The sequence below is a fragment of the Rhagoletis zephyria genome, unplaced genomic scaffold (assembly GCF_001687245.7).
Source record: "Rhagoletis zephyria isolate East Lansing unplaced genomic scaffold, Rhagoletis_zephyria_1.1 Rzeph_scaffold_01442, whole genome shotgun sequence".
NCBI classification, from domain to species: Eukaryota; Metazoa; Arthropoda; class Insecta; order Diptera; family Tephritidae; genus Rhagoletis; species Rhagoletis zephyria.
Window position 1 is genome coordinate 52,842 of NW_016158526.1, and position 23,665 is coordinate 76,506.

Here is a 23,665-nt window from a genome sequence, read left to right on the forward strand (position 1 = left end):
ATAAGTTAAGGTCTCGTTAAAGTTACTAAAAGCCATTTAGTGAAAGGAGTTATTCAAACTCTAATGAAAATTACTAACAATTTGTACTAATTTACTTCGTTTTTAAAAAAGCTTGTCGCGCGAATAGCAAACCGGCATTTAAATATCTGCATACATACATATAAATACATACATACCTAGCCAATTATGCATGTACGCTGAATTCGCCGCAGCTATACTAAGTACCGCCCTGACAGATTCATACCTGACGACAGGTGCGTAGATTTCTCCGTAGTCAACACCTTGTGTTTGAGAGCATCCCTTTACGACTAAACGAGCTTTATATTTTTCGACTTCGCCATGCGAATTGAATTTCTTTTTACAAATCCAGCAATTAGTAATAACATGCATTTCGCTTGTTCGTGGAACCAAAACCCATGTTTGGTTCTTCTGAAGAGTCTGCATTTCCTCATTTATCGCCTCCGTCCACTTGTCAGAATCATCACTTGACATTGCTTCCTCTAGTGTTGACGGCTCAACGCATGCTACACACAATTCAGCAACAGTTCCTTCAGCCGCCTTTTGTGTTTTTGATGCGCTTCTTAATGCATAGGGGCTGCGTGATTGCAAATTAGTCTGCGTTTGTGAGTCCTCCATTTTTTCCACTGGTGTCTCAGTGTCTTCATTTCTGCGTTGTTTAGTTTCGTAAAATTCATTGACTACAGTACGTTTTTCGTTGAATATGACGTCACGTCGAATAAGCACTCTTCTGTTAGTTGGATCGAAAACTCGGTACGCCTTGCTATCTTCGTTATAACCGACTAAAATGCCTTTAATCGAACTCTTGTCCTACTTTGTACGCTGCTCTTTGGGAATATGGATGTATGCATCGCAGCCAAAAACGCGTATATGTCCTATAGACGCCTTTTTGCCATACCATTTCTCACATGGAGTACACCCATCAATTACATCAGAAGCCGTTCTATTTTTTACGTAAACTGTAGTATGCGTTGCATCAGCCCACAAGTATAATGGTAATTGTCTGTTATGAAGCATTGCTTTCGCACTCTCCACAACAGTTATGTTTTCTCGCTCTATAAACCCGTTTTGCTCAGGCGCTCTTGGGATGGTTACCTCAAGCTTTATTTTGTTTTCTAACAGCAGACAATTTACTTCCTCATTGCAAAATTCAAGGAAACCGTCAGACCGTATACGCTTTATTCTATGCCCGTCCGCTTACACATCCGCCAGAAACTGCATCAGTTTGTTTAGAACATCAGTTTGTTTTTTAAAAAGTAAACAAAACAGTATCGCGAGTAATCGTCATTTAAGAGGAGAAAGTAGTTGGAGCCGCCAATTGATGGGCTACTCATTTTGCCACAATGGTCCATATGAAAAGTGTCACCGGGCTTATCAGCGCGTTTAGCACCGCATTTGGGATAGGAATTTCTATGTTGCTTACTGTACGCACAGGCCTCACAGAATTGTAGCTCTCTTTTGACATTCGAAATGTTTAAATCCCTCACTACTAGGGCTGCAAGACGTCCCGGTTTTCCCGGACATGTCCCGGTTTTGGACTATTTGTCCCGGTGTCCCGGTCCAACCTTAAAGTGTCCCGGGTTTCGTTTAAGTGCTCGATTTGTTTGCACAAATTTTGCATAAAAATGACTACACTGAGAAATAAAACGCGTGCAATATTAAGAATAATTTTATGAATTTACTGGGGGAAATAACGCATAGTATTTAAAAACAATACTTTCATACCACGTACACGTGGTGTTGAATCAAACTGAACATTTGAATGCACATTTACATGTCTGGCAGTAGCTGAGTGCACGAAGATGCTTGCCACAATTTGCTAATTTCCAGAGCGTCAGGGTTCAAATCCCATTACAGGCAGCATGGAATTTAAATATTTTTTTTTTAACTTAATTATGAAAAAGCATCCGTTAAGTGCGAAGCGCTTCATTTTAATATTGGCGTATTTCAACTGAATAATTCTATACTAAATACTAAAATTTGTATACTTAAATTTATTACGAGTTGGGTTGGTGCTCTTTAATATGCGATTTTTTTTTTTTTAATTTAACACGTTTTGCACAAGCAATAGTTGATGATTAATATAAGTATGTACCTAAATACCTTAAAATGACATGCACAGAGTTTTACAATTATATTAAGCAAAAGCCAGAAGTTTTGAAACAAGTTCACAGCAACGAAACAAATGACTGATATTTTAATGTTACCTTCTATTTAATTTTTTTTTCTTTGGTGAAACCTAGATTACTTATAAGTACCGTGCCGTACAAAATTATTGGCTCGGAGACTCTTTCATCTGATCACAATTTCTAATCAGATATTTTAGAAAAAATTTTGAAAATGTAGCTTTTGAGCCAATTAGTAAAGTGCAAGTCTAAAGTTACCAGATAATTTCGTTGATTTTTTGCAATTATTTATTTTTTGCTGACAGTGTCTTTCACATACAAAAAAATGTCGAACATAGTGTGTATGGAAGAAACTCTCAGTAAAAACAATACCAAGAATCAACTAAATTTTTATGGGCTGCAAAACTTCATTTTGAAAATTTTTATAAAAAAGTCTGAATAGAAAGTTGCGAATTTGTATGCAAATTTATTGCATTTTTCCGAGTTTTGCACAAAGTTTAGCAATTTTATTTTTATGTTTTCTGATGTATTTAGTATAAACTGTATTTTTGTAAGGAACAAAAACGTGCTTTAGTTGTGATAAATTGTTTTGTTTTGCTGGTGTACGTTGTAATGATCTCATCATCTCATGTTTTTATGTTTTTGTTTTTGTTTGTCAAAATAAAATTTTACTACATCCTTTCGTACGTAATTTTTGTCGAAACGAAGGGGAAGGAGCGAGATGCCTCTCCCCCCCTTAAGTGTCCCGGTTTGGCAACAGAGACATCTGGCAGCCCTACTCACTACCTTATGTTCACACATCTCACGAAGCGTTTTATAATTTACGTGTCCAAGACGCTCGTGCCATAATGTTAAAGACTCTGTTATTACAACATTGACTGATGACGTCGGCGCTGACTTCACATTCATACGGTATAGTCGGTTTTCATTCCTGCCTTCAGCTATAACGTCGTTGCCTTTTATAAAATAAACATGCATGCCACCTGACTCAAAAACAACTCGTGAGCCCCTCTCGGTGGCTCGTGAAATGGAGATAAGATTTTTATCAAGTTGTGGCACAAGTAACACATTTTTCATGATAAAAACCACATTTGACTTGCTTTGTAGTTTGATATCTCCTGTGCCCTCTACCTTTAAACGCCGGCCATCGCCAACTCTTACGTGTACACTTTCGGACTAGAGGTGTCAAACTATCGATGGTACTATTGATAGTATCGATAGTATCGATAGTTTTGTTTTTTTGCCCCTATCGATGAGTAGTGATAGTTTTTCTCAAAAAAGGTTAAACTATCGATAGTACTAGTTGACTATCGATAGTTTAAAACCTCTAGCACAGCCGATTTTACTTATAATGTCTCTATGTAGCTGCGCGTCAGTTTTTTAAGTTTGCCAATTTTTTATTATAAGTGATACTTTCATTGTGATTCCTCCTTTAATGGACATTTTCTCAAGCAAACTTTAATTGAAAAGCTCCCTTTATATTTAAACGTTGCTTCAAACCATAAGGCTATGTCTGAAGTAAAGCATTTCTATTGTCGGTGTTTGACTTTTGTATGTTTCTTGACTGTATGTAAACAAATCCAAAAATTATATTACGAAATTTAAACAGAATATATCATATTTGAAAATTTATAATAAGCAACAATTAAACAAGGCAACAGTAATTTTGTTGCGGCAAATGATAAAGCTGTTTTTCATAGACTTTTTTATGCTGATTACGAGTCCGTAAGCATTAGGTTTCCATCAGCTCCAGATTTTAAGAAAAACGAGGTTAAAGTGTCAAAAAATCACGTTTTTTGCAATATTTTAGAAGGTCTAGCACAAAAAACAACCTTTAGAACCTTTAACTGGGGCTTAAATTAAAGCTATAACTCTCGGCTACTACCCCTGCACCTTGACCTGATGGTCACTAAAAGTCATTTATTGAACAATATAAAAATACTGGAATAAATACTGTGCTATTGAAAAAAATAAATAAGTTTTGCCAAAATCAGTTTTTGCTGTTAAATAAATAACTATAAGTGACCTTAGGGTTAAGGTTCAGGGATGGTATTTTAAGCGATTGTAGTCGAAAGTTCAAACCTTAATTTCAGCCCAAGTGGAAGGCTCCATTCCCTTTTCTTTAATTGCGGTGGGTACTCAAACTTCGCACAAAATCAGGTTTTGCTGTTCAATAAATGACTATAAGTGACCATCAGGTCAAGGTGTCGGTATGGTATTTTCAGGGATAGTAGTCGGGACTTCTAGCTTTAATTTAAGCCTAATACCCTTTTGATTCTTTGCTAGAGCTTCTAAAATATTGCCAAAAAACCTCGATTTTTTGACATTTTGACCTCGTTTTTCACAAAATCTGGACCTGATGGAAACCTTATGCTCATGAATTCGTAATCAGCACTGACAAGTCAATCGAAAACAGCTGTAACATTTGCCGCAACAAATTTTTTCCCATTTTTGTTGCCATGTGTTATAGATCATAAGAAGAAGCTTTCTTTACTAGACTCATAATTTTATTTTTAATTGTAAGCTTCAGTAATAGATATGTAAATAAAAAAATTAAATTCGATAATAAAATGCTTTACTTAGACAGAAATATACATGTTAAAGCAATATTTAAACATAAAGTGAATTTTAAAGTTAAAAGTTACTTAAGAAAACGGCCCTACGTGTGTTTATATTTTCAATATTTTGTTTTTTTGTTTTTCGAAGCCGTCCCTGTTAATTTGGAAGAGTTTTTAACATTACATTGACTATCGATAGTACTATCGATGGTAGCGTTTGACCCTATCGATAGTATTGCTGGAAACTATCAACGAGTAATGATAGTTTTTTTCTGAAACATGGAAACTATCGATGGTGGCACTATCGATAGTTTTACAACTCTATTTCGGACAATTCAGGTTGAAGATTCATGAACAACTCCTTTTGGAAAACCATATGATCAGTGGCGCCTGAATCCGCGTAGAAAATATTTTTGACACTATTGCAATTTTTTGATGCGTTTACATTAAATAGATATGCATTTTCAGTTATTTGTTCTGCTTGTCGTCCGTTGTTGTTACTTTCGTTTTGAAGTGACAGTGAATGACGTTGACTTTTTCTTTCTTCCTTGTTTCGTTGATCTTTCTGACGTTTTCTGCATTCTCTTGCCCAATGACCCGATTTATTACAGTAGTTGCACTTCCCGCTTCGTTTTTGATTTGACACACTGGTGCTATTTTTGCTTTTGCTCTCATNTTTGATGCGTTTACATTAAATATATATGCATTTTCAGTTATTTGTTCTGCTTGTCGTCCGTTGTTGTTACTTTCGTTTTGAAGTGACAGTGAATGACGTTGACTTTTTCTTTCTTCCTTGTTTCGTTGATCTTTCTGACGTTTTCTGCATTCTCTTGCCCAATGACCCGATTTATTACAGTAGTTGCACTTCCCGCTTCGTTTTTGATTTGACACACTGGTGCTATTTTTGCTTTTGCTCTCATTTACTGCGTAGGCAGCGTTTGAACAATTTTTGGAACTTGTACGTGAACTAATGAGGTTCTCCTCATTAAGAAGATGTTCTGTCAGTCGCTCTATGCTTTGAAGTTCTCGTGGTACTGCGTACCATGCAGTACGTACGTGATCGAACCTGACTGGTAGACTACTCAGAATTTTGTCAATGATCATAGGCTGTTTTTGCTCTAAGTCCATATCTTTAAGCCTTTGTGCTATGGGCAGAACACTTACAACAAAATCAACAACTTGTTCATCATTTTTCATCTTGATGCTCATAAATTTCTCAAGAATAACTTGCGCAGATTGCTCACTTTTTTCGGCATGTGCTGCTTTTAGTTTCGTCCACATTTGGGCGGTTGAACACTCGGTGAGATGCTTAAGGGCCTTATTCTGTATCACGAAAGATAGGCAAAACGAACGATTCGTCCGCAGACTACAACCTTTCTGATTGCGATTTTAAACTCTATCGGTCGTCTTCGTCTTGCTTTTCATACATTACGTTGCAATGGTCTCGGTTGCGTTTAAACCGGCTAAAATTATGCCGCCAGACTAATTTTTGAAGCATTCCTCTGCAGACGAATCGTTCGTGTTGCCTATCATTCGTGATACAGAATAAGGCTGTAAGTTGTTCCAGCTCTATGCCTCTCATGATGAAGGCTTGTGCCTCCGCATTTTTCTCATCCCATTTTGCACTGTTTTGCTGTGTCCTCTGCTCTGTACCCAGAATGTATGGCTTTCATTTATTTTCAGCCATATATAAATATTTCCATCTGGCGTCGCCATAGCTGGTAATTTTGGCCATCGAAGCGATGAGTGTGGAATAACGCTGTCGATTAAATTTTCGAGGAATCCCGAAACAAATGCAGAGTCACAAGGAATAGAGTCGTCGAGGATGATAATTTCACCATCCATATATTATATTTTAAGAGGAGACTTATCTATTTGCGCAGCACGTGGGCTTCTGGGCCCATAACCTTTTGAGTGTAGAAAGATTTTATTAAAAATATGTAATGTACAATGTAGAATAGGTCTAATCACGTGAGAGCTCAAAATGTATAAAGGAAAGAAAAAGGGCGGAAGCGAAAAACCAAAATGAAAAATTACACCATAGTTAATGTCAAAAGTAACCATGATAAGGTTGCCATATTTAATAAGGAAAGTGATTTCTCAACACGTATCTATCTATACTCAAACCATAGGATAGAACAAAAAAAAATAGAGTGCAATGGCGTATGGTCGTTGCGCTGGGTATGAAGGTACAGTTACATGGCTATACTAAATCCCGACTCTTGCGTCCTCGTTCGCGCGCTCTGGGCAACGTGAGCAACCCATGTGCAAGATTCGGTAACCAATCCGAGTGGAGCCTTGGGTTACGGCAGAAAGAGAGGGAGCTTCGGTGGGGCCACTCCGACTTATTTCGGTCAATGCCAGGGTGGGCAAGGAAGGGATCTTTGGTACCACCGTCAGAAAATTCAGCCCCACGACGAAAGTTCCGACAACGTATTGAGGCTGATAGACTTCGCCGGGGCCCGAAACATGGTAGTATGCAGTACTAGGTTCAAGCATAAAAAGATCCATCAACCTACGTGGCTATCTCCGGATCGAAAAACGAGAAACTAAATTGATCATGTTGTGATAGACGGAAAGCACGCTTCCAGTGGTTTAGACGTACGCACACTCGAGGCCCAAACATCGACTTGTTACAGCCAAGATTCGCGACAGCCACTGTGCAGCAAAAAATGTGCTCCCAAATATGCAAGGAAAGCTTAACATCGAAAAGCTGCTATCACAACAGACAGCCAGTTCTTTCGCTACTCGACTCTCACACCTGCTCTCAGAGAGCATTCTTCAACAAACCGACATATGCGAGCAGTGGAACCACATTTCCCGCTCATTAAGTACCGCCGCCGAAGAAGTAGTCGGATTTCAGCGAGCCCGAAAGAACAACTGGTACGATGAGGTGTGTCAGGAAGCTGCAGAGAAAAAAGATGCCGCCTACGGCTACAGGGCCACGCTGCGATCGGGCGCAACCCGCGCTATGTGGGACTGCTATAGGGTTCTGAAGAGGGAAGCGAGACGTATTTGCCGCAATAATAAGAGAGAGGCCGAAATACGTGAGTGCGAAGAGCTTGAAATGCTGGCCGACAGGAAGAATTCCCGAAAAATTTACCAAAGAGTTAGGCGACTTACGGAAGGTTTCAAGACCAGTTTGTACTCCTGTAAGAACAACAATGGCGACCTAGTTACCGATGTTCAGAGCGTACTTAAAATATGGAGGGAACACTTCTCCGTCCTACTAAATGGTAGCAGCACGGAAAGTTGTGGAGAAGAAGAACCCGAGCCCGCAGTCGATGATGACGGAGTCGACGTTCCACCGCCTGACTATGACGAGGTACGAATAGCAATAAAACGGCTAAAAAACAATAAAGCTGCTGGAGCTGACAGCCTGTCAGCTGAGCTATTCTAGTACGGCGGCGAGGAGTTGATAAGGTACATGCATCAACTCTTGGTCAGAATATGGCCAGATGAACGCATGCCCGACGACTGAAATTTAAATGTGCTCTGCCCAATCCACAAGAAAGGTGACCCCGCCATTCGCGCCAACTACCGTGGGATCAGCCTTCTAAGCATAGGTTACAAGGTCTTATCGAGCGTATTGTGTGAAAGACTGAAGCCCACCGTCAATGAACTGGTTGGGCCTTATCAGTGTGTATTTAGACCTGGCAAATCCACCATAGACCAGGTATTCACAATATGCCAAATCTTGGAAAAGACCCGCGAGAAAAGGATCGACACTCACCACCTATTTGTCGACTTTAAAGCCGCTTTTGACAGCACTAAAAGGAGTTGCCTATACGCCGCTATGTCTGAANTGTGGCTTTAGACCTGGCAAATCCACCATAGACCAGGTATTCACAATACGCCAAATCTTGGAAAAGACCCGCGAGAAAAGGATCGACACTCACCACCTATTTGTCGACCTTAAAGCCGCTTTTGACAGCACTAAAAGGAGTTGCCTATGCGCCGCTTTGTCTAGATTTGGCATCCCCTCAAAACTCATACGGCTGTGTAAAATGACGTTGAGCAATAGCACCATATCCGTCAGAATTTGCAAAGACCTCTCCGAGCCGTTCGCCACCAAACGGGGTTTCAGATAGGGCGACTTCCTTTCATGTGACTTCTTTAATCTGATGTTGGAGAAGATAATAAGAGCTGCAGAACTGAACCNCAGGTATTCACAATATGCCAAATCTTGGAAAAGACCCGCGAGAAAAGGATCGACACTCACCACCTATTTGTCGACCTTAAAGCCGCTTTTGACAGCACTAAAAGGAGTTGCCTATGCGCCGCTTTGTCTAGATTTGGCATCCCCTCAAAACTCATACGGCTGTGTAAAATGACGTTGAGCAATAGCACCATATCCGTCAGAATTTGCAAAGACCTCTCCGAGCCGTTCGCCACCAAACGGGGTTTCAGATAGGGCGACTTCCTTTCATGTGACTTCTTTAATCTGATGTTGGAGAAGATAATAAGAGCTGCAAAACTGAACCGCTCAGGAACAATTTACTGCAAGAGCGTGCAATTGCTGGCTTATGCCGATGACATCGATACGATATCGGCGTTTGCGACGGCGAGTACCGCAGACGATGGAACGATGAGCTTTACAACGACATCAACGATNATATCCGTCAGAATTTGCAAAGACCTCTCCGAGCCGTTCGCCACCAAACGGGGTTTCAGATAGGGCGACTTCCTTTCATGTGACTTCTTTAATCTGATGTTGGAGAAGATAATAAGAGCTGCAAAACTGAACCGCTCAGGAACAATTTACTGCAAGAGCGTGCAATTGCTGGCTTATGCCGATGACATCGATACGATATCGGCGTTTGCGACGGCGAGTACCGCAGACGATGGAACGATGAGCTTTACAACGACATGGACATAATGCAGCGAATTAAAATACAGCGGCTCCGCTGGCTTGGTCATGTCGTTCGAATGGACAGCAACGCTCCCGCTCTGAATGTATTCAACTTGGAACCCGCTGGTGGTAGCAGAGGAAGAGGGAGGCCCCCACTGCGATGGAAAGATCAGGTGGAGAAGGACTAGCGGTTACAGCGGCCCTGGATGGCGATGATGTTAACGGTCCTTACAGACAAACGGCAGGTGGCGGTCCTCGGCAGCGACTTCGGCCTAGGGATGGCAGGGATATTAGCGGTCCGATGATGATGAAGGTGGCAGCCCGGCCCTAATAGGGGGGTGACGGTGACAGCGGCCCTGGATGGCGGTAATTAGGCTAGCGGTCCTGAAAGGGGGCGGCCCTTGTTATTGGCTTCGGCGTAGGGGCGCCGGTGATGTTGGCGGCCCGATGATGAGGAAGGAGGCAGCTCCGCCCTAATAGGTGGCAGCGGTCTTAGTTGGTAGCGGTTCTCGGCAGTAACTTTGGCCCAAGGGCGGCAGATGGTGTTGGCGGTCCGAAAGGTCACCTGCAAAAAGGCATAAGCCTCCCGATGCGCTGGTGCCGGCTGAGTTCGCGTTGATCACTTTAAGTTGGTCGTCGAATGAACCGTTTGAGAAACGAATGAAGATCGCAATCCTTAGGCATGAATACGCAGCGAACTTTCGTGGTATGTTAGCGTGCATTGGCATTGTTGATATATTTTTTCGTTTGTACACGCTTTTGTTCTTCACTTCACAGATGCTTTTTCGCAAACCAAAAACAAAAATTAAAAATTACATGTTGCCTCTGACCGCATTCGAACCCGAGCATGCTGGGAGCTAACAGCGAACATCTCTACACGTTCAGCTACAGTCAGACATGCAAATGTGCTTTCAACTCAACTTCAATCACATTTCGTTAAAGCACGAACAGTGGTTGGGGTTGCAGTTGGTCCGCTACAGCATGACAGACGAACACTTTTGTAAGTACTCCAATATACCACAAATAGACTACATAGTCCAACGATTTTTGCAGGGGTATGTCAGCCAGTGTGCAAACCTCTACCACATATATGGTAGATCTACCACATATTTTTAAAAATTTGGGTTTCTACCACATCTACCACACAAGGGTTAAAATCGACCACATATTTGCTTATATTCAATACAACGTATCTGCAATATTCACAAAAACTAGTATCTGATCTGAGCGATGCGACATTTGATGATTATTGATTTGCGCAATTCGCTTTGTTTCTGTAAAGGTCAGAGTATGCACATATGTATGTAGGTTCGGAGACTCACTAAAATACACTGAGAAAAAAACGCGTTGTAAGAATAAACGTTTTTTATTTGATGTAATGTGGCACGATTTTCCGTCATCCCTTGTCAAATTCGGTTTGGAGACAAACCGGTTACGGCGTTGTGCCATCTTCAGTGCCATTTTTCGTTCTGAATAGTTTCTGTTTGTCCGTCACTATTTATAGCCGTGTTAAATCGTCGTTGGTTCATAGTTAGGTACGTCTCAGCGGATTATATCCTTTTGTTCAACCAGTAGTTTCAGTTCTGTGTGTACATCCTCAGGTAGAAATTAGCTGTTAACCTCTTGTTTTGATTAATTGTTGCATGGAGTCGCAGGTAGGTAAAAATCAGTTATTTTCTTTCTCTTTGTTTCTGTAGTTTGGACCTGCATTTCATTGTTTATGGTAGTTGCAGGGTTTCTGTTTTATTTTGCGTATAGTAGCCTGAGTGGTTCGAATAATATATCAGATGCGGTGTTTATTTGCTCATTTATTATTTTTCCGACGAACGTCTTTTGTTTGTATTTCTCCATATTCTCTAATACGCTTAGGCGTTGTCCTTTGTGCTGTACATGGAGAACTTTGGCTGTCTTTCCTATTTTCATTGGCGTACAATGGTTTTCTGCCATATGGTTTGCGAAGTTCGATTCCGGGGTAGTATAATGTTTTAGCATTTTTTTGTTGTAGTCCCTTATATGTTCACGTTATCTTGTTTTTATCTTGCGCCCTGTTTGTCCTATGTAACTATGTTGACATTCGCAAGTCAGCTTATATAGATCTTGCTTGTCTAGTGGGTCTTCCTCGTTTGCACTATTTCGTAGTATCCTGGTTGAGCAAAAGAATATAATCCGCTGAGACGTACCTAACTATGAACCAACGACGATTTAACACGGTTATAAATAGTGACGGACAGACAGAAACTATTCAGAACGAAAAATGACACTGAAGATGGCACAACGCCGAAACCGGTTTGTCTCCAAACCGAATTTGACAAGGGATGACGGAAAATCGTTCCACATTACATCACACTCCTACCCTGTCGGAAACACCAACAACGAAAATGAGAATTTTTTATTTGGTTACAGTTTAAATCAAATGAAAAGTGTTATTGAAATGGATTTTTCCATTTTACATACACTAAAACACTTAAAATGAAGCATATTTCACTACACGGATGGCGTTTTGCACGTCTCAGATTATTTTGCATATGTAATTTGTGTACAATTTTCACATAACTCTTAACTTGCTTTGGCTTTAAATATATCTGTGATTAAACTTTTTAAGATTCCAGAAATCCGCTTATAGCAAATATAATAAAGTATTATGCAATGGAAGGGAGTTATTTGTTTCGCTCTATGGTTTAATTATACATACGCAAAAATAAATGTTTATTAAAGGATCATACATTTTGTCAACTTAATAAAATGAGTAGCTAGTCAAAACTGTAGACATTTTAAGTTTGGCAAAACACGCCCAAATACTTAATTCTTAATTACAAACTATGTGTATACAGCCACTAAAAATATTAATTGGAAAATCTACCACATCTTATTCAAATCTACCACATTTTTTTGCTTATTCTACCACACTAAAATAAAAAGGGGTAAAAGTATGTATGTATGATGGGTATGTAGGTGCGTAATAGTATAGCGTAGGGAAGCTACGTTACAATTTTATACTTTTTAGTCCATTTATAGAAGCGTGGTATATTAAAAAGTTGTTTACAAGATTTTATTTAACTTGCTCTGTATGTATGTATGTTTGTTAGGCGCAAACCTTGCAATCAATTTTTGACCAACTTCCCGATAACCTAGAGACTTGACATTTCACAGTTAACTCAGAAGCCAATGACAATGCAATACGAAAGCTGAATTAAACCGATAGGAGGCGCAGGAGTCGATATATTGGGTAAACCGATTTTGATTTGTGGTCCGATTTCGTTCATATTTACAAAGCTTGCTTTAAAAATATTTGTTTTACAATTAACTTAGTATTTATTTTCTACTTTTTAGCCTAATCTGTATAAAATTTAGCAATAGATCTTAAACTAATTCAACGATATTCTGATATGTATTGTATTTTATCAAACTGACTTTATTTATTTTCTCTTTTAACAAAACGTATGTCGTTTGTTACAAACCACGGTTTTGAGAAAATTCACTTTGAAGTTTAAGGTCGAATTCATCCGAAACTATACGATAGATTTTTGTAATTTTTGAAGGAGACGTAGTTGGTTTTATTAGCTTTTATTTTCCATATTTTTAAATTTAATATCTTTAAACGTTAATACGAAAATTGAATTTTCATTCCGTATACATTTGTCGTAAGTAGCGTTTACTCGCCACCATGTTTTGTCTATAGAACATACAACAATACTAAAGTATGTATCTTTTTTAACGACGATGGTATAATTTAATGAAAAAACCAGATATATTTATTAAATAATGATTACTTATCAGAAAAACATAGCAAAAACAAATACATGTATTTAATAAAAAAATCTGTTCATATTTTATGCTGTAAATTTGTTAAGAATATAAGTTTTCTTTTTTGTAAAAACAAAAAACAATACTTAAATTCAGTCTTTTAAAAAAATAGTTACTTAGTATAATTTCAAATTTTAAATGTTAAGAAAAACACTTTTTTCTATTTTTTCTTGCGATCTTGCTTTGACCAGGGCTTGAACCCAGGCCCTGCGGAGGGGAAGTGCGCACTGCACTACACTACACCACACACATAATATTCTTTCGAAATTCAAAGGTCGGTAGATTACTCACTAAGGGCCTAAAAGATTTTAAAAATATCTAGTACATTCATAAATTAGCTTCAATGTTTATTAAAATCTAAGATTTTGAAGAAGCTTTCATCCATATTAAGGTAACTAATGCATACATACATTTGTGTTTTTTATTGCTGTATACTTACTGGCAATTCTTAAAACTATCACTTTTACAATTTATTTGCATTGTGTAAGCGAATATGATTTTTTGATGACTTTAAAATTGAAGCACATACATGTGCTATTTAACATTTCATTAGATAATTTGTTCCGCTTTTTACATGAAACGCTAGTTACAATGGAAAAAATTATTTTTTACTCAGCGCTTGAATTAGTTAACGTGAGAAAATTTTCAAAATTGTGCTTATACTTTTTAGTAATTATATATCATTTCACTCCTCATCACATCTTCAGAACGATTAATTACGAAAGAGTTTCGAATATTCTTGAACTTTGATCAATTATGCATCGATAACTGTGCCAACGAAAATCCCTTTTTTATTTGAAATGTCCCTTTTTCCCTATTAATAATTTGTGTTGCAAAATATCCCTCAAATAGAGAAATTACCCACAATCTGGCATCACTGACCTGAATTTGTTACACACAAAACTTCCTGATGAAAAACATATTTCGGCCTCAACACTTTTAGGCTGAAAAGTCAAAAGGTAGTCATAAGCCATTTGAAGATAATGATCCCTATCTCCTCCATTACTAAATATTCGAACTTATTTTACCAGCACGTCGGATAAATTATAAGTTTTCCGGTTTGAGGAAGTTTGAGAAGATTGATTTAAAAAATTTTGCAACTTTTCATTAAAACTTTGTTTTTTTTTCAAAAAAAAAGCCCAGGCTGCAATTTAAAAGTATAGTTTCAATATTTTTGTTAATTGTAGTCAAAACGGTATTTTAAAAAAATCATACTTCTAGTTCATAAACAAGTTGTTACTTTCAATTCGATGTTCGCAATTTTTCGGAATCCCGGGATTAATGCAACCAAATCCCGGGATTTTCGGGACCTCAAAAACACCGGGATCCCTACCCATGTACACAGCGATTGAAAATGCTACGCTATTTCGTAGTTTTTATTTTCGCTACTGCTACTGCTCTCAACGTGAATAGATGCCCTGCAAGAACAGTGACTATCATTTGACAAATCATTTGAGTGGCAAGACTGATAGAGATTTCTGTCACTGGCTACCGACAAGTTTCTATCAAATTCTAAAGGGCAGTGTGAAAAATCTGATGTAAACATTTGTGTACATGTGATCTTCCGTCTTCCTCCAACTTATGACCTTGGTCTCTTTTTAACCTATGCAACATTTGCAAATGTGTTAGTAAGATAAATGAGAATGGCTTAGTTTCCATCACACAATTCTTGTAGGGTGAGTAGCAGAGCCATACACACAAAACGCATGATGCAATAATACAAGGTGTTATCGGTTGGCAACTTCTCGCTCTAATTCCGCCATGTTGACTGCCTTAGGTGAAACAGTGTTACTTCTTTAACAATTCTTTGCCTAATAATATAGTTGAATGTTTTTTATTTTTTCTCAGTATACACATTTTGCTTTCTTAAAAGGGATTTTATCTTATTTTATTTCATTACGAATATACTATAAAAAGGCAAATTTTGTTTAGGAGAAAATGTGAAATTTTCTACTTTTCCCCATTGTACTGAGCTACGGCAGTGTCAAATCGAGCTGTCACAACTGATACCACCTTGTATTATTGCATTATGCACAAAACGCAGTAGCATCTTTCTTGTTTTACTTCGAGCTACGTCGCGTTGCATCACGAAGCAGGTACCAAAACGAAGAAAACGACCGAATTGCTATTTGTAGCCGGAGCAGTAGCAAAAACAACTAGAGCAGTAGCAAAAACAACTAGAGCAGTAGCAAAAACAACTAGAGCAAGACGGAGCATAGCAACAACAAATTTTCACTATTGCTATAGATGTGCTAGCGCTAGAGGCTTCTACCTTGGCTCAAATTAAAGGTCTTGAATAGCACTAAAATTGACTTGTTGTTCGAGGGATATACAATTGTGTGAAGGATGCACAGCTGTATGCAAATCATAAGAAATGCAATATATAATGCATTCTTCAAATTGAGGGGTTGAACTTTTTTTTCAAAATGTATTTAAAATCTATTAGAAATGACCAACTTCATATCAGAAAAAACAAGTAAGAGCAGCGCTGTCTTCGGCTGTGCCGATGGCTTCATACCTTTCATCAACATCTGAAAATATTACTTTAACAGATTACTGCATTTGAAAAAATGTATATATTCACAGCATACATACTTAGATAGACGAGATACATATATAAAAAATTATATCTAAACAATCAAAGGTATGAAAGATATACCTTATATAGCACCAACCTAAGTGATTTTCACTGCTGTGTGATCGGTATGTAAACCGGTAACACAATTTAATGGGTTTAACTTCCAACATAAAGGAGATATATCGAAAAACTGGTATCTGAACAATCTGTGGTATGGAGGCAATAAAAAGGTTATAGCGACCGGATCTTTGTTAATTTTACTGTAAACTTTCTATCGATAAGGACTGAAAATAGTGCGAAATTAATGTTTCTAGCTTCATAAATGGATAATTTATAACAAAATATCTCATATCTGAACAATCAGTTGTATGGAGGCTATAGGTTATAGCGACCAAATCTTCACCACTTTCACTGTATTCCTTTGATAATGGGTGAAAATAGTGCGAAATTTCATATTCCCAGCTGCATAAATGGAGGAGTTATAACGAAAATTCTCATATCTGAGCATTCAGTTGTATGGGAGATATATGTTATAGTCACCCGATCTTTGTAATTTTCACTGTAAGTATTATGTTAGTAATGAGTGAGAACGGTGCGAATTTCATTTTCCTAGCTACATAAATGGGGGAGTTATAACGAAAAATCTTATATCTGAACAATCAGTTGTATGGGAGCTATAGGTTATAGTGACCCGATCTTTGTAATTTTCACTGTAAGTATTCTGTTGGAAATGGGTGCAAGTACTACAATATTTCATGTTCCTAGCTGCATAAATGGAGGAGTTATAATGAAAAGTCTCATATCTGAACAATCAGTTGTATGGGAGCTATATGTTATAGTGGTCCGATTCTTCGGGTTCCGATAAATGATTAATACAATATAAAAATACACCCACTTACCAAATTTCATCAGGATATCTCGAAAACTAAGAGACTAGATTGCATACAAACAGACGGACAGACAAACAGACAGACGGTCAGACGGACATGGCTAAATCGACTCAGCTCGCCGTTCTGATCATATAAGTATACATTTTAATGGGTCTATCTCTTTTTATTCTGGTACTTACAAACATCGGACCAAAGTTATAATACCATTTCATGCTCATGATACCAAGAGTGTAATTTAAATTCTTAACCAAACCTGATTTGGGGGAGAAATTTCCCCTATTTCCTCCCCCCGTAGATCCGGCCGTGCATACCTTACTTTCATACGTATACTTGTATAATTCTGGAAGAATATTTTATTCCAAATGCTTTATCGTTTTTATAACAATTTGAATTTTTTTGGTTTTGTTAATGTATACATTTATTTAAGCAAGGTGTATTAAACAAGGTGTGATTGACAACTCAGTGCGGCTCTCTTTTGAGGTACTATAATGTCAAAAAGTATAAACAAACGAATCAGCACTGATACCAAGGCTTTTATTTTGATTATAGTTTTGTTTTACTTACATTACCTGGAATATATATATTTTGTCAATAAAATAAAACAAATTGTTTATAAAATCGTTTAGCAATTTTCTTGTTTTTAATTGCCCAAGATGTTTGGTTTTGTGCGTTTATTTTTATGAGAGCTTAACTCTAACAATTTTGAAATTAAATTTTTTTCATACGAAATAGTTTGGGTATAAACGAGCTCGTTTGAAAGTGCTTGACTCGGACGGACAACAAATGAAATCACTTTCCTTGAAGTGATTTTCACAAACGTGAGATGAATCACATAGTACAACACTACATCGCTGCCGTCTTAACTCGCAACTAGGTGGTTTAAAACATCGCTCTATTTTCGTGTCCTGAATTCTATTGCATACAGCGCACCGTTCAAAGGTTTTGCTCCGTTTCATCTTGGTTTCCTTACATTAAATATTCAAGCAAAGTCGAACGTACATATTTACTTATTACCAAACTTAAAATGTGCTTACTTGCTCTCCTCGGCGGTTTATCTCTTAACAATTTCACGTTTATTAAGAAAATTTGTTGCTTGAAAAATTTTTGTGTACATTTTTTTTACCAATTCAAATTTGAAAAAAAGTATTTTCAAATGGGTTAACAATTCATTTCAATTTGACATTATAACCTGTTTCTTATGAGGGCAATGTCAAAATCAATCACACTTTGTTAAATACATTTTGTATTTAAGTATGAAAATATTTTTTAAGTTTTACAATTCTGGCATGTGTTAATAAAATGTGATTTCATTTTAACATGAACATTTGATTTTTGAAAATTTTTCTAATATTCCATTAGTTTGCTTTAGCTAGGCACTAACAGTTGGCGTTGGCGTCGCTTCAACAGCTGATTATGAATACCCCAGTAGAAATCGGTTGTATGCATTCGTGAAGAATGCTTGCTATATGAGTGAATAGTGTGAACAATCCATGCGTAGTCATGAATTTCCACGAATAAATTCAAATTCCACCGAATTGCAAGCGAATGAACGTTGTCGTTGTGTTAAGTAAATTTCTTGATACATTTGAAGTGGAATTTTTGTAATATTTTCAGTCTTGTACAAAAATTTTAGTGAACAGACGTGTTGTACGATACTATTTTCAGCACAAACGGGCTTTTACAAGATATGCATTTGAATATGTAAATTCTACTTGTTTGTATGTCGCCGTATATTAAAATGTATCAGAAATGTAGCATTTACATATGGGGATACATATCTTGTAAGAATGCTTTAATACTGTTCCATGAATGCATTTTTGTATATTTGAAATATTAATACCGCCATATGCATACAGCAGTAGTACAAGTGCATGATTAAGGTACGCATACGCACTGAGAAACCACGCGTGTTAAATGGAAATGAAGGTTCATTTATATTGGCATGTATACACAGCAGCAAGCTCATGCCACCAACAGCGATGTCGTATGCTTAAAATTTCTACTGGGACATGAATTCAAATGCAGCCGTCCACACAGCCAAAATTCGGCAACGCTTACGCCGACACAAAGCAGAAAGATGGCCAACTCTCAAATTTTCGCGTGCGTCGTTCGTCAGCTGTTGCAAATAAATAAAATTATTTGCATTATTTTTCCTTTGTAATCAAACACGGGCAAGAAATATCATTTTTCATACAATTATTGATATGAAATATTAGGGGTATTCTCTGAGTCTTGCAAAGGCCTTGCATGGTGCACATATTGCACGGATTGCACGGTAAAAACCGGTTTTCGTATGGGACAGCTTTACAAACCGTGCAATCCGTGCACCGTGCAAGGGCTTTGCAAGACTCAGAGAATACCCCTATTAATTTATCTGTCGTTATTATGTTAATTTAGTGGGCAAAACATTCGCCGCCAAGCGTTTATTGTAGCAAGCTTACTTTTAACGCGCGTTCTGTCAAACCAATGCCAGTTCTATGTAGATGGGCCTTAAACATGAGCGATGAAGCGGATGATGCGGTTGCGTGTTTGGTTATTTATGCATAAAAAACAAAAGAAAAAAGCATACAACGAAGAAAGGGTACAACCCTACGAGAATTGTCCCTGCAAGACATGGTTTTCCCTCAAATTCAACAGATTTACACACACCTACGAAACTGTTTAGCTATCACACGCACACATTTATAAATTTTTTATTCGAATTGTGAAAAATTTTCCATTTGTTAGACTTTTATAGGAATTCTTTGCGATAAAGCGAGTAAGAAATATGGTAGTTTTTATGAAAGCAGGATGAAAAATGTCACATTTGATAAAAATTTGAAATTATAAATAGTTTTTTTAATTTTGTAAATACATATTTCAAATTTCATTTTGTTCCCGTTGCCTTTGCATTATTTTTAAGGTATGTACATACATATGTAAATTGCTTATTTATTTGTGCATTTTAACTGATTTTCTCGTTATTACAGATTTGCAACAAATAAAATCAAACATTGCCATCACCACCATAATCTTTAACGCCATCACCGCAATCATCATCAATCAACACATCCTCCACAACCATTAATGCCGCCACCAACATCGTACCATCACCTTCAACACCGGCCCCATCAACATTCCACGCCTCCACCAGCAAAATCGCCACCATCACCTTCAACATCGCCACTATCTCTTTAAGGCCGCCAACAACATCACCTTCAACGCCGGCCCCAGCAATGTAATACATATCCATATGTATGTAGAACGTGTGTTATTTGTTTGTACATACATATAAGAGTTTTGTATTAATAAAAGTTTTTTAAATGTAAAAATTTTGATTTTCTACTTATTTGGTTTTTCCTGTACTGAGGAGTTTATAACGACAAAAACTAGTAGTTTGATTATTAGTGCTGAGGAGTTCATAACGACAAAAATGAGTAGTTGTTTATTAGCACTGAGGACTTGCTAATGACAACAATGAGTTGTTTGATTATTAGTGCTGAGGAGTTTATAACGACAAAAATGAGTACTTTATTTATTAGCACTGATGTGTTTATTATAAAAACAAAAATAAGCAGTGTAGTAGTTTTTAGAGCAGAGCAGATATATTTTTCGTTCATCAAAGTTTGCTATTAGTAAGAAGAGATAAAAAAGACTACAACGACATGGGGAAAGTGCTCAGATCTTTCCCATCGCCTGAACAAAAATTAGTACTTTAATAAACACTTTAGTAATTAGTGATAATGATAAAATGAGGACTCATTTGATGCTCATCTGTCTTGGGGGTGTGATGGAAACTAACACATTCACATTTATCTTACCAAACACTTGCAAATTATGCGTTGGTTAAAAAGAGACCATTAAATAAGGCCATAAGTTGGAGGAAGGCGGAAGGTCACATGCATACAAATGTTTACATCACGTTTTTCATATTGCTCTTAAAAAGTTGATAGAAGTACTTGATTGAGATCTCCATCACCAGTAAGTATCACATGATCAATCAAATGACTATCAGTGTTCTCGTAGGGAAGTGAATGGCTTTAAATAGAAAAAAAAAAAACAATATTATTATTCTGTAGATCAGTGGTGTCCAACCGAGTTCGCACCGAGGGCTACTTTAAAACTATTGCTTTGCTTTGCGGGCACCGCCTTAATAAACTTCAATCACAATTGATTCCTATGAAACCCTTTATTTATTAATAAAATTTATACAGCTAGCTAAAATAAAGGAATGCACATAGATAACGAGCATTCGTTGTATTGTGAAGACAACAATTTCCTCTTAATTGATAAAGCAGTGTTTCCATTATGATCCATAAATCGATTTTTTGGAAAAAGNCTAGTAGTTTGATTATTAGTGCTGAGGAGTTCATAACGACAAAAATGAGTAGTTGTTTATTAGCACTGAGGACTTGCTAATGACAACAATGAGTTGTTTGATTATTAGTGCTGAGGAGTTTATAACGACAAAAATGAGTACTTTATTTATTAGCACTGATGTGTTTATTATAAAAACAAAAATAAGCAGTGTAGTAGTTTTTAGAGCAGAGCAGATATATTTTTCGTTCATCAAAGTTTGCTATTAGTAAGAAGAGATAAAAAAGACTACAACGACATGGGGAAAGTGCTCAGATCTTTCCCATCGCCTGAACAAAAATTAGTACTTTAATAAACACTTTAGTAATTAGTGATAATGATAAAATGAGGACTCATTTGATGCTCATCTGTCTTGGGGGTGTGATGGAAACTAACACATTCACATTTATCTTACCAAACACTTGCAAATTATGCGTTGGTTAAAAAGAGACCATTAAATAAGGCCATAAGTTGGAGGAAGGCGGAAGGTCACATGCATACAAATGTTTACATCACGTTTTTCATATTGCTCTTAAAAAGTTGATAGAAGTACTTGATTGAGATCTCCATCACCAGTAAGTATCACATGATCAATCAAATGACTATCAGTGTTCTCGTAGGGAAGTGAATGGCTTTAAATAGAAAAAAAAAAAACAATATTATTATTCTGTAGATCAGTGGTGTCCAACCGAGTTCGCACCGAGGGCTACTTTAAAACTATTGCTTTGCTTTGCGGGCACCGCCTTAATAAACTTCAATCACAATTGATTCCTATGAAACCCTTTATTTATTAATAAAATTTATACAGCTAGCTAAAATAAAGGAATGCACATAGATAACGAGCATTCGTTGTATTGTGAAGACAACAATTTCCTCTTAATTGATAAAGCAGTGTTTCCATTATGATCCATAAATCGATTTTTTGGAAAAAGAAAATACTGGTTCCATAGAGAACATTTCGTCACCTAAAATGCAAAAATCTGTAACTAACATTGTTAACTGAAATGCAAAATTCATTCATTCATTTCATCATTGATTCATTATGATGCATTTCATCGAATTAAAATTCCCCACATCGTTTGACGCAAAAACCACCTATTAGTTACGGATCTTTGCATTTGTATTCCTGCACCGTTTTTCGTATTTTGATAGTAACTGAAAAACTTTTTCCACGTAATGCAATGGATTGTACCCCGCCAGAATTTTCGAGTTCAAAAGAAGAGCAAACGACGGGAAAAGCTGACAGTTTTTCTCTGCCAACAGCCCCTTTCAAATGCTGATTTCCCCCACAAACGCTGAGGTTGCAGTCATAATTTCTGAAAACCATAATTGAGGATATTTAGTTTTTTCAATTAATAATAATAGATTGGCGCTTAGTGTTTGGCCGAGCTTCTCCTCAGGTTTGTGGCGTGCGACTTGAATTTTTCACACAAAGGTGAGGGACCTACAGTTTTACGCCGACGACGTTTGTATTTTTATGAGAAGCTGTGTTTCAATTATATAATTTAAAAATGCCAAGTCGGAGAGCCTTATCTACATGGTCATTGGAAATTTCTTCATTAATATCTTTGGAAATCTTTTTTTATCTTATCTTATTTACAGTTGGCTATTATATTTTTGATTTGCAGCTTTATCATGTCCAATTGACGCTTTTCAATTCACTTTCGCATTTAAAATTGACGATTCTCATTTTCAATTGACACTTTCGCAATTACAACAGGAAATGGCGTAGTTCGGTACAGAGAATTCTTCTGTCCATCTTTTTGTTTGGGGCACCTAAAATACAGGTCGCGAGCTACTAGGCGCCCGCGAACTACCGGTTGGACAGCACTGCTGTAGATGAAAAGAGAGGAGCAGGAGCACTGTTTCTCCTCCGTTTGCCCATTGTTAGGTAGAATTTATTTCTCAGCTTTATGCATACAAAGCATCTGGATATGAAGAGGAGCGAAAACAAGTACACTTGGGTTTCTTTTTTTTCGGATTTTTTTTTAATGTGGATTTGAATTTATGCGGTTTTCAAACCATTATTTCGCAGTAGCGATTTTGCTTTTTTGAGTTTTTATTACTTTTTTCAGTGTGTAAAAGACAATGCTTCTGGTAAATAATTTGTTTTTGTATTCTTACATAATAATAACAATAATAGATTGGCGCTTACACATAAGTGGAGCTTCTCCTCCAATTTGTGGTGTGCGCCTTGATGTTGTCACACAAAGGGGAGGGACCTACAGTTTTACGCCGACTCCGAACGGCGATTGTATTTTGTTGCATCTCTCTCTTTCTATCAACAGCAAACTTGATATGTTTCTACGATACGCTACTATAAATATGTATGTATATGCATATTTCTGTTGTTGTTACATGTGTATGTATAGACATAAGAACATATGTATGTACAAATGTAAAAACATCATACATATCTCTCGCTGGTTATAATAGGTTCTTTTCCTAACAATCCGGACCGGATCCGGTAATTAGAGAATAAGCGAAAAGTTTGCTCTCAAAAA

The 23,665-nt window shown here is 37.2% G+C and overlaps 1 protein-coding gene across 1 annotated transcript in view; it reads left to right on the forward strand.

Moving 5' to 3' along the window:
* LOC108364030 (neurogenic protein big brain-like) overlaps nt 1–23,665 on the forward strand; it is a 48,699-nt gene that overhangs the window by 12,929 nt on the left and 12,105 nt on the right. The gene's annotated exons all lie outside the window — the stretch shown is intronic.